Here is a 12509-nt window from a genome sequence, read left to right as displayed (position 1 = left end):
AGGGGACGCGGATACCTTCACAGGTAAGCGCGTCCCCTCGCGGGCTTCACAGGTGTCCGTGGTGATGTGGACACCTATGAAGCCCGCGAAGGGACGCGCTTACCTGTGAAGGTATCCGCGTCCCCTCGCGGGGCTCGCTGTGCTCGCCACGCTTCGGGCTCGGTGGCTCGCTGCGCTCGCCACACTATTATATTCTCAACTCCACGCCGACGTGGATAGTAGGGCATGAAAAGGTCGGAGGACGCGTACCGCCGCCCCTCGCGGGGCTCGCTGCGCTCGCCACGCTTCGGGTTCACGTGGATAGTGGGGGTGGTACACTGTGAAAAAAAGTCATTTTGGGTACATTAACAAATTAATTAGAAGCACAATTTAAGCACTACTTACATTATTCCGTGCAAAAATTGAGAATTCACTAGAAACTTTTCAGGCTTTTATTCAACGATAACCGCAACTGCAATTCCACAAAACAAATAAAAAAAACATCAATAATCAAAATGGAATGACATACAAATCCACCCCCACTATCCACGTGAACCCGAAGCGTGGCGAGCGCAGCGAGCCCCGCGAGGGGCGGCGGTACGCGTCCTCCGACCTTTTCATGCCCTACTATCCACGTCGGCGTGGAGTTGAGAATATAATAGTGTGGCGAGCGCAGCGAGCCACCGAGCCCGAAGCGTGGCGAGCGCAGCGAGCCCCGCGAGGGGACGCGGATACCTTCACAGGTAAGCGCGTCCCCTCGCGGGCTTCACAGGTGTCCGTGGTGATGTGGACACCTATGAAGCCCGCGAAGGGACGCGCTTACCTGTGAAGGTATCCGCGTCCCCTCGCGGGGCTCGCTGCGCTCGCCACGCTTCGGGCTCGGTGGCTCGCTGCGCTCGCCACACTATTATATTCTCAACTCCACGCCGACGTGGATAGTAGGGCATGAAAAGGTCGGAGGACGCGTACCGCCGCCCCTCGCGGGGCTCGCTGCGCTCGCCACGCTTCGGGTTCACGTGGATAGTGGGGGTGGTACACTGTGAAAAAAAGTCATTTTGGGTACATTAACAAATTAATTTGAAGCACAATTTAAGCACAACTTACATTATTCCGTGCAAAAATTGAGAATTCACTAGAAACTTTTCAGGCTTTTATTCAACGATAACCGCAACTGCAATTCCACAAAACAAATAAAAAAAACATCAATAATCAAAATGGAATGACATACAAATCCACCCCCACTATCCACGTGAACCCGAAGCGTGGCGAGCGCAGCGAGCCCCGCGAGGGGCGGCGGTACGCGTCCTCCGACCTTTTCATGCCCTACTATCCACGTCGGCGTGGAGTTGAGAATATAATAGTGTGGCGAGCGCAGCGAGCCACCGAGCCCGAAGCGTGGCGAGCGCAGCGAGCCCCGCGAGGGGACGCGGATACCTTCACAGGTAAGCGCGTCCCCTCGCGGGCTTCACAGGTGTCCGTGGTGATGTGGACACCTATGAAGCCCGCGAAGGGACTCGCTTACCTGTGAAGGTATCCGCGTCCCCTCGCGGGGCTCGCTGCGCTCGCCACGCTTCGGGCTCGGTGGCTCGCTGCGCTCGCACGACAATGCATAAGACCGACCGACGCGATATTTCTTTGTATATTGACGGTGTAGCGCGTAATACGGGGAGTTACTTCGCAATTGATCGGTCGCGTCGGTCGGAGCCATTGTAAAATGCTCCTGACGCGACGGACATGTTAAGAACAGTATTAAGCACTGTATAGTGCTTATACTGATCGGTCGCGTCGGTCGGAGCCATTGTAAAATGCTCCCGACGCGACGGACATGTTAAGAACAGTATTAAGCACTGTATAGTGCTTATACTGATCGATCGCGTCGGTCTGAGCCATTGTAAAACGGCCCCGACGCGACGGACATGTTAAGATCAGTATTAAGCACTATATAGTGCTTAATCAAGTACATGTCACGTCGGTCGGCAGCATTGAGCTGTTAAGCTCACAGTACATTGCGGCCGACGCGATATGCTTTTAAACATGTCAACATGTGTATCATGTCGACATGTCGACTAAACATGTCAACTTAAAGTTGATCATGCTTAGTATGCTTAAAAAAAGTGGTTCTCTGTGTCCAAACCATGGTGAGGGCCCCAAGCCCCAGAAGCCTATGCAAATTATAATGTTAATAACCCACACACGCTTCTTGGGGTTTGCTGCACTTACCACGATTTTGACTTAGTACTCCACTACACTCCAAAAATTATTTGGATAGTGGTGGTGTGACTCCATAGCATTCATCCATCACAAATCATTCACCTGAGACAAGAAACACAAGTGTTTTAAAAGCATTTTTGAAATTTTACTTTTCAAATGAAAATAGAAAAACTGTATATAATTAATGGCAAACAAAACATATCACATGAGCATTAATGGGGGAAACAGAAATGGGGGTAAATCTCAAGAGTCCTTGGGCAATAAAGTCAGGGCAATTAGTATGCGGGCAAAAGGGTTCTCTTGTCCCAGGCTCTTCCGCCACATGAATTCTTCAAGATAACTCTGGAGCATATGCCTGGCGGTGCCCCTGTGGCGTTTATTCCGCCACTTGCATGCCCCCCACATCCTTTCCACATTCTGGGTGTGAACCCCTGTTGTAGGGTCAACAAAGTTATAACGGTGATTGACCTGGGCATGCTCATATCCTGCAGCATTCAGCTGGGCCGTGCTGTACGCTCTCCAGCAATCGGTGTACACATGAGACCCCGGCTCCACAAACTGCAGGATAGCTTGCATGAGGGTGTTGGCGTCCCGAGTGGCAACCTTGGTGGCGAAACACTGCCCTGTTTCTCTGCATATGCCACCAAATACCCATTGCTGAGGCAAAACTCGGCCAACATTGGCCTGCCTTTTGACGAAGAGGGTCTCATCCACCTCAACGATCATGCCGGGACCTCCGATCCGGCGCTGCGGCTGCACCATGAGGTCCAGCAGGCAGGCCTCCCTCATGTACTTATTGTACAGGACAGCCGTCTTCTTAGAGAGGGACAAATTCTTCTCGCAGTAGTCAATGCTGGTATATTCCTGCACCCAGGAAAATATGAAGCGGACCAGCGTTACGAAAGGCAAACGACAGCCAGGAAAGAACAGTCCTGCTCTCAGACTCCTCTTCAAACGGCAGTCCCTCACGTTACAGCGCCACATGGTCTCCTTCAAATTCAGCCGCATCGGATGACCATTGTCGCATGTAGCCTCTGATGGCAGCAGATGATGGCGCTGCAGAAACGCCACTGCCTCCTCCTCACTTGTAGGCAGTGAGAACATATTCACCTCAGCCATCTCAGAGGTCTTGAAATCACCCACAGAGCACTCCACAGCAGACCAATCCACAGCTCAGGACTAACGATCAGCACGGCTCAGGGTCAGGATCAGCAGAAATCAATCGCAGAATAATCAGGATCAGCAATAATCCACTGGAACAGCAGCAATCCGCAGCACAAGGCTCAGGATCAACAGCAAATAGTATTCAAAGCACAAGATCAATCAGGGAGATATCACCAACAAAGGATCAATCAGCCAAGAAATCACCAGCAACTGAATACACGTCTCACTCCTACCGAGACAAACCCACAAAGGCAGTAGGGGAAAAAATAACAGAAGGGGCTGTCAAAGTAAGGGGCTGGACTATCACAGTAAATATTGACATTGATGCTGTAACTGAGCAGATTACAGAGGGAAGATTTCATATTGACATAGAAACACACACTCCAACACATTAAAACATATGTTACTAGGTAGATTTTATAGGGGGTTGGACTATATAGATTAATTGTGCCTATTAAAAAGGGCCTAAACAGCGGGAAAATCGTTGGGCCAATGGGACAGATGAAAATCGTGTGCATCGTGAGCATCGGGGGGTTTTACTTAAACATGCGACGCGACCGACGCGATTTAATAGAAAGATCGTGAGAAAAGAAGTAAATCGGTAGTATCGCGTCGGTCGGGGGTACACAATTGAAAGGGCCCCGACTCAATCAACAAGATGCCGATATGAAAACCGACGCGAAAAAAATACATCGTGAGTACATAAGTATATCGGGGGTATCTTATCGGTCGGGAGCATCGTTATCATACAAAAAAACCACCGATGCGACGCGATGCTCAAGACTGACAAGATTGATATCGGTGTGGCCGTGCTAGGAAACAAGTACCATTTTGTGCTCCCCCCCCCCCCCAAATGTGTACACATTATGGGCCTTATTCTGGTTCACACTCCGTCTGGCAAATTCCTTCTTGGCTGGACAAAACCATGTTTTTATATATATATATATATATATATATATATATATATATATATATTGTCCAGGAATCCGCATGACAACGGCCCTCTGGAGTTGAAATGTGTACCATGCCAATTCATTCCTATGATTAAAAAACAATTTTACCTGCTGTGCTGGTGAGTACCCTCTCTGATTTAAAACCCAGACTTCTTATGCGGTGGAAAAAATGTTGTTTTAATCCGATTAAAACAACATATATTGAAGATAGAACATATTAACACTCCAAAAGTGGCTGAACTGAGAATACCTAGAGTACACTTGTCATGAAGGTGCTATCACTACTATAAATTTTTATAAATTATATTGAAATGAAACATCTAGTACTATGACATTGTAATTTATAAATAGCTTTTAGAGTTTGGCAAACTACTGACACATATATTTCCAATTTTAAGGAGGGGATATTTAAAAGACCCTAAGTTAAGGCTCTCCATAATAATGAATCAAAGTTTAATCATAAAGTAAAAAGTATCATTAAAAATTCACAAATCAAATAGCAAGACAAATGTGAATTAAAATGTGCAAAGAAAATATTTTTAATAATAGCACTTGCAAATAACTTTTCGTGTCTACCACTATATTTATTTGCAACTATTGGAATGATAGCCATACATTTAAATGACCTATTATCAAATTGTAAATCTACACAGTCAATAGCTGATTGGAAGCCTTATCATCAGGACACATCCTTCCTCTCGAGGAAAGGTAATCTATTTTTCTGAAACACTCAAATTCTACTTCACTTGAGCACATGATATAAAGACCTTATTTTGTGCAATTACAGTCTTTATAAAAATATATATTTCTTTTAAAATACATCAGGTATGTTTGGAAAGTCAAATGCCCTTAAGTGTAAATCATTATATTATTTAAGTTGAGAAGATGGGTGCTGCACTGTGTATGCCTGGAATAATAAATAGAGGAAAAAGCAATTCAGATCAATATGGAAGGAAGTAGTCATCTAGAAACAAACACTTTTCATGGACTAAATGTCAGAATTGTCCCTTAACTAGCCATAGCAGAGCTGAACCTAGGATCTTCAACACCTGGGGCAAGACAGTAATTGGGCTCTGCTCTGCCTCCCCTGGCATGCACGTGCTGGTATCACATTCAGCACCTAGGGCATGTGACCACCTAGCTCCCCAAGATGCAGCCCTGCCCTAGTGCCATACTTACAGTAGGTCACACACTAGGCCATAAACCAAACTCATCAATGTACATCTACTGTATTCTCTTATCTTGACATTTCTTCCAACTCGACCTTTTTGCGACAAGATCTACTTCTCTCATCCACACGTATGATTGCAGGACTTTCTTCATGCTGCACATACCCTTGCCCTCCCATGCACAACAATACTCTCCTCCAGTCTCCAATCCTTAAAGCGTTCATTGAAAACTCACCTCTTCGGGATATCAGATCCACATAACCTTTATAAACCTCTCCTATCCAATCACATTCTGACTGTATATTCCCTATCACTTTTCATCCTCCTGACACTTGACCAAAATTGTTGGGTCACTGTATCATACAGCCCACCAAAAATCTTTTCATTCTGGTGGACTCTATTTTGGCACATTTACTTTTAAATGCATAAGGGGCCTGACCTGCCAGGAGCCTCCAAGTTCATGTGCCATGACCCCCAACACGAGATCAGGAGATCACAAGCAGCGAGTGCAGGGGAGCACTGGCAACTGGCACTGGGAAGCAGGAGAGAACCGATGGCCCAGCACCAAGGTGCTGGAGAACACCAGCTGCTGGCGCCGGGGAGCAGGAGAGCAGTGAATGCAGTGGGGATCAGTGAATGGGAGATGCTCCGATCCTCGTGAGAATGAGACCAGCCTCCTCACCCTCTCCTCTTCACCTTTACCTTACTCCCTGTCACAATACCTCCTCTTACCTAACCCCCTCTCACTCTGTTACCTCATCCTGTCTCACCCCTCTCTCTCACTTCTGTCCTCCTCTCTTTTTTTCCACCCACCCCATCTCTTTCCCTTTATTGTTTTCTCTCTCCCCATCCTCTTTTCTCTCTCCTCTTTTTCTATGCCCCATCACATTTATATTTACTAATACAGGTTGAGTATCCAAAATGCTCAGGACCAGGAGATTTTTGAATAATGGATTATTCCATATTTCAGAATATTTTAATATTTCAATTATGTATTTTGAAGTATCTTGTATTTATGCTGTATAAACACAACATCCACCACATGAAATACACACAAAGATATTGTATTTGTTCAAAAAACAAGGTTTCAAAACACAAAACAAAATGTGTGGGTATTTGTTTAGTTTCCCGGTGGCAGCATGGCCGCCCGCTACTTCCGGGTTCGGCGCTCGGAAAACAATCTAAAATAAAGTCCATGCCAACGTCAATAGTCATACCCCCACTATCCACGTTGGCATGGAGTTGATTTTAGATAGCGTGGCGAGCGAAGTGAGTCCCGCAAGGGGACACAGACGCTGTTGCGACTGAGACGCTGCCGCCGTGAAACTAAACAAGTACCCCTGTGTGTACTACAGTATCTCAGATACTGAATTTGAATGCCAATCATTGTCTTGCACACATATATATTGCCAATTACATATAATGTCCTCAGTAGTGCTGTTACAGATGTCCCCAGTAAGGTTTTAGCAAAACAAATGATTTTTTTCACTTTCTGGAATGTATGGTTTTCTGAATAATTCAGATAACGGATATTCGGATAAGGGATACTCAACCTGTACCTTACTGACCTTTCTGCCCAGGTTAAATAGTGTCCTCACCCCTTTTCGTATGCACAGAAAAATCATTCGATGGGCGGCGACCATCAAATGATTTCTCTCTCCTTCGGCCACATGCGAGGGGATGTGTTCTCGTACACATCCCCTTGCAGGCTAGCGAGGGGATGCAGGCGGTGTAGGCAGCGAGGGAAGGGTTCGGCGGGCGTCAGGCAGCACTGACCTATTCGCTAGGCTGCGAGTATATGTAGCCTAGCAAACAGGCCTGAATCGGGCCCTATAAGTGTAGCTTCACTGCCCAATTTGTAATTAAAATGATAGTTTATTTATGTTATGTCAGTGATGTTTTTTTTTATAATATATGGGTCCATTAATAAATGTAAATGTTGTTTTTGGTCATGTAATGTATTTCATTTTTCTTGTTCTGCAAATTCTTACATTGGCTTAATGATTTATGAACCTGTCAAAATGACTCACTTAATACTTTCATTACACTTGATTTTTACATTTGCCCTTGCCAATTATATTAGGCAGTCAGCTATATGCAAATATTGCATGAAACAGATAACAGAGAACACTTTATGTTCTCTGTGTACTTTTGGAAAACTGACCCTAATTGAGGCTTATTCTGTACATAATCATTTATAGGTTCATTGCTACTATCTGTTCATTACCTTATCCAATTATATTGCTGCTTACCTATGTAGATGGTTTCAAGAAAACTATATTTGACTATGTATGATTATCCTACATGTATATTGTAACTTATATGAAAAAAAAAAACACTATTAGAACACAGACATGGTCATCTGAAGATCTATTCTGCACATGCAAATTGCTAACTGTTCTGCTCTAACTGTCCATGCAAATGACTGGATGGACCACAAGGGTCAAACCAGACTAGGAGCCTGGCGCTGTTTGTGGTGAAACAAAGAATGTGTATGAATGTGTATATACAGTATATATATATATATATATATATATATATATATAAATTCGTAGAAAGTTGGCAGTCAAAGCTCTTTATTCCAACATGTTTCGGTCAGAGGCCGTCGTCAGGGAACAACATATCACAGTGAACAGTGCAGATTTATGAACATACTAAGACACACCTTCACCAATCAGGTATTAGAGCTGCCTCCCCATGCTTCACACCACGCACCTGCGGGTTGAGGCCGGCCAGCACGTTCACAGGTGTCCAGTGTTCATCAACATATATTTTTGTAAAACTACATACAAAAATTTAAATACTGTTACTTCACTAGACTTAGTAATCTCGCATCATATTATATTGTTTATTATATTAGCTTGATATTTATTAACCTTTGTTGAAACATATATTTAAACACATTTTACAAGGTCTGGTAGACACTTTAGAACTACACAATAGAACAGGACATGAGGTTCAATTCACTTTTGTCACGAGCAGGTCACTGGTCTGTTTCCTTGATGTGGAGATCAGATTGCTCAATGGGCTGATTGAGACTGGACTGCACGTCAAGGAGACTGACCTCAATTCTGTGTTATTGCATTATAGCTGTCATCCTTTACCCTTACGCTGAGGACTTCCGTACTCGCAGATGCTGCGGGTCAGGCGGATCATCAGTGATCCAAGCGAGACAACCGCAGCACTGGACGTTGCTTATTCTTGCTTATGCTGATGCATGCAAAGTATAAAAACTCACAAAAACTTCATGCAAAATGGATATTGGTGCAGCTGTAGCATGTATGGTAAATCTAAGCTAATGAAGAACAAATGTTGGGTCGGGCTAACAGTCTTTTTAGTGAGGGATGATTAATAGATGTTATAGTTCATAATGTGTATATATCAAGAAACAGATCCTTGTGTGTCAGAATCTGTCATTGGTTTGGATTTGTGGCAGGGACCAAGGTATTTTTACAGCTGTAGGGTGTATGGAGAAAACTGGGAGGAGTGAGCAAGTTCTAATTCGTTAGAATTAGATATATTATTCACAAGCTACAGGTTGAAAGACACAGCAACAGTCTATGTTCACCCGCGGTCTGGTGAATATTATTAGTACAGATGTTGAAGTGTCCAAAGATGTTGGTTTGATATTCTGAGTTACTGTGCTATATATGCCTGAGATTATGTCACCACAGATGAAGCATGATATAAAGAAGCTCTAAGAACTGTAGTATACTGTACCTGGTGATCAGCGGACTGCCTAGGCATTGGTGGTTTCTCAATATACAGTAGTACAAAGTAGTGGATGAAAGAATCCATAAACCAAGACTCAATGATGCAGGCACAGAAGAGTTAGGATGAGCAGGAAAATGATAACCCACACAAAGAGGATACTGTGGCTAGCCCTCATTTAGAATGCAATAGAACAATGTACAAGCTGAAGAAGACAGCAGGAATAGGCTAGGATCTGTAGTGCATGATCACCTCAGGAGCAGGCTGAGTTTGTAGATAATTTCTACAGCAGGAACAGACTGAGACTAGGAGGTAAATCTACTAAGATGGGTGTTTTATGGATGAAATTTTGCCCATAGCAAATATTAAAATTCTATCTATTATCTTCTAGAAGGTGCTAAATAAATAAATAGTAGAATCAGATTGCTTGTTATGGGCAACATCCCATCGTCAATAGAATGCCCATCTTAGAAAATGTAGCCCTACTATTGCACTGTTCACAGAAACAGACTGTGCTTGTAGTGCACTCTTACAACAGAAACCAGCTGGGCTTTGTTGCGCATCTCCACAAAAGAAAAAGCTTAGGCTTTTTAGTGCAGTGAATGGAAAATGCAGCAGCACATGTTGGAACATGTTGAAATGAATGCAGTAACAACTGGTAGCAATTCTGTAGCACCAGACTCTGAAATCTGTGGTGAGGGTGAACAAGCAGGATTATCAGAAGTTGCCCTGGTAACGAAAGAGGGGTCTGGAGACTTAAATAGGGCGCCCTGGCTGCAGATTGGAAGGACAACTTATGTGGTGGAATTCAGGATTAGTATTGGATGAACCACAATAAGCTGTCTCTGGGCAAGATAGCAGCACCCATGTCCCAATCGTGTAGGCTCCATGAAGTAACAAACATGCTGATCTATTCAAGTAATAGACACCACCATCTTGGTCAAGGACATGTGATTTGTTGTAGTGAATTGAAAGCTCAGTTAAATCCTCTTGTTGCAGGTGCCAATGGCAAACATGTAGCGATCAGGCATTAAAAATAGGCCATTTAGGCTTCCTTATCTGTAACGTCATTTTAGTTTATAAATTAAACCAGTTTTTAGAGATGACTTTACATTCAGCTGGCAGTATAACTCTTAGAGCAATTGTGTTCTGTGATCTGTGGGCTTAAACTAGAAGGCCTGAAGTCCAATTAGAAAATGATGAATACACTTGCGCTGTCCCAAGGTGGGCTTGACTTGTCTTTCCAAGATGAAACTCGGCAGACGCTTCTCAAATATAAAAACAGAGATAAGGCAGCAACAGTCAGTGGTTATCCCAATATTCAAACACCTTAGGGGATGTCACCCTCTACAACTGACCTCTCTGCAGGGCCCTATAGGCACGTAAAGGTATCTTTAACTGGAAATGTCCACTCTTTCAATCTTATTAGATTAGGGCTCACCTTAAAGCTGTGCCCTATGGGCCTTGAAAGGTTTCTTTCACAACGATCAGTCGGTAGACATCCCAATCATCAAGATCCGGGGTGATAAAAAAACTTTTATTCAGGTCACAGCAGGTGCAAATTATCCAAGTACCATAAAAGGATAACAATAAAAATTCCTTAAAAAATTCTAAAAAGTCCATACACTGTGGGGATCCAAAGGAACCAGTCCTCCACCTCTCACTCACCCGGGTTAGAGACGAGAGTGGGTGTCCACCAGATGAAAAAAGTTGACAATGGAACCCCAAAAGTGCTCAGACGATATTCCTCCTAACCTTTCAAATCTTGTTTTATATGATGACAAAACCGGATGGTGGTAGAGGTGGTAAGCCGGTATTTCCTCAGCCCCGCCCTGCTCAGCCTCGGGAGCGGACGTGTTTTCTGCTGATGTTTCGGGCTGCCTTGGTCTCTTTACCATCTTGTGGTTTAGGGTTTTCTGGGCGTCTGCGTCTGTAGTTAAAGTTGCGGCGGTACCGGCGTTGAGGTGGTTGTTGACTCTGGGTTCCATCCCCCTGATTTTCTTTGTCTTCTTCATTCCCGTCTTCTCTGGGTTGCCTCTGACGAGCTGGTCCTCTGCGGAATCGTGGTCTGAACCCTCTGTACATGTTCTGTCTTACTGGTCTGCCTTGTTCTCCTACTCCTTGGCTGTCTGCTCCCTCCACCACTTCACCCTGTACTGGGGCATTGGGATATTGTTGCCTGCGTCCATATGGTCTTCTTAAGTAGTACGGTGGATAACGACGCCTCCGGTAAGGCCTTTGTTGATTAGCACCCTCTCCTTCTGGTGCACTCTCAACTTCTTCTGGCTTATCACCACCTTCACTGTTTTGGTAGTTTTGCTGGTAATTACGCGGAGGACCTCTGTGGCGTGGATAGCTCCGATAATAATTGCGATCTGCTGCATATTTGCTGCCTTGGACAGGTACACCATCTGGGCCAGTTACATTAGCTGCCTCTGCACCCTTCTCTCCTTCAACTACATCAAACTCTACTGTCTCCCCATCTCCCACACTGCGAAGATACTTTCTTGGATTGTTCTTCTTGATGGCAGTCTGGTGTACAAACACATCTTCCTTGGTGTCATTCCTGTTTATAAATCCATATCCATTACACCCATTAAACCATTTGACAGTGCCCAAAACCTTGGTTGCGATGACTTTCTTCTCCCCACGGTAGCCACCGGTTCCGGGCCGGACTTGCTCTCCAGGGCGGCTGGCTGCTGCGGCGTTTCAACGTCGCTGCTCATGGTGATTATGGCTGCGTGGTGGTAATGACGACTCTGGTTGCCTTCAGAGGTGGTGACTCGGGCCGGCGGTGGCACGTTTGTTTCCTTCCCCGGGTGTTGATGGTAACTCAGGCCGGCGGTGGGGGGCTGCTGCCTTCAAGCTCCCTGCTGTCCACTCTCCGCTCCCACTACCAATCAAACTGCCTTTAGGAGGAATATCGTCTGAGCACTTTTGGGGTTCCAGTGTCAACTTTTTTCATCTGGTGGACACCCACTCTCGTCTCTAACCCGGGTGAGTGAGAAGTGGAGGACTGGTTCCTTTGGATCCCCACAGTGTATGGACTTTTTAGAATTTTTTAAAGAATTTTTATTGTTATCCTTTTATGGTACTTGGATAATTTGCACCTGCTGTGACCTGAATAAAAGTTTTTTTATCACCTTGGATCTTGATGATTGGGATGTCTCCCAACTGATCGTTGTGAAAGAAACCTTTTAAGGCCCATAGGGCACAGCTTTAAGGTGAGCCCTAATCTAATAAGATTGAAAGAGTGGACATTTCCAGTTAAAGATACCTTTACGTGCCTATAGGGCCCTGCAGAGAGGTCAGTTGTAGAGGG

At 44.8% G+C, this 12509-nt stretch overlaps 1 pseudogene; it reads right to left on the bottom strand.

Annotated features, from left to right (window-relative positions):
* Window positions 1-10860: 10860 nt before the first annotated feature.
* LOC146042907 (Y-box-binding protein 1 pseudogene) lies at window positions 10861-12078 on the bottom strand (annotated as a pseudogene).
* Between the last annotated feature and the right edge of the window lie 431 nt (window positions 12079-12509).

The sequence above is a fragment of the Crinia signifera genome, chromosome 1 (assembly GCF_055691185.1).
Source record: "Crinia signifera chromosome 1, ASM5569118v1, whole genome shotgun sequence".
Classification (NCBI taxonomy): Eukaryota; Metazoa; Chordata; class Amphibia; order Anura; family Myobatrachidae; genus Crinia; species Crinia signifera.
This window is presented reverse-complemented; position numbering and strand designations above follow the sequence as displayed.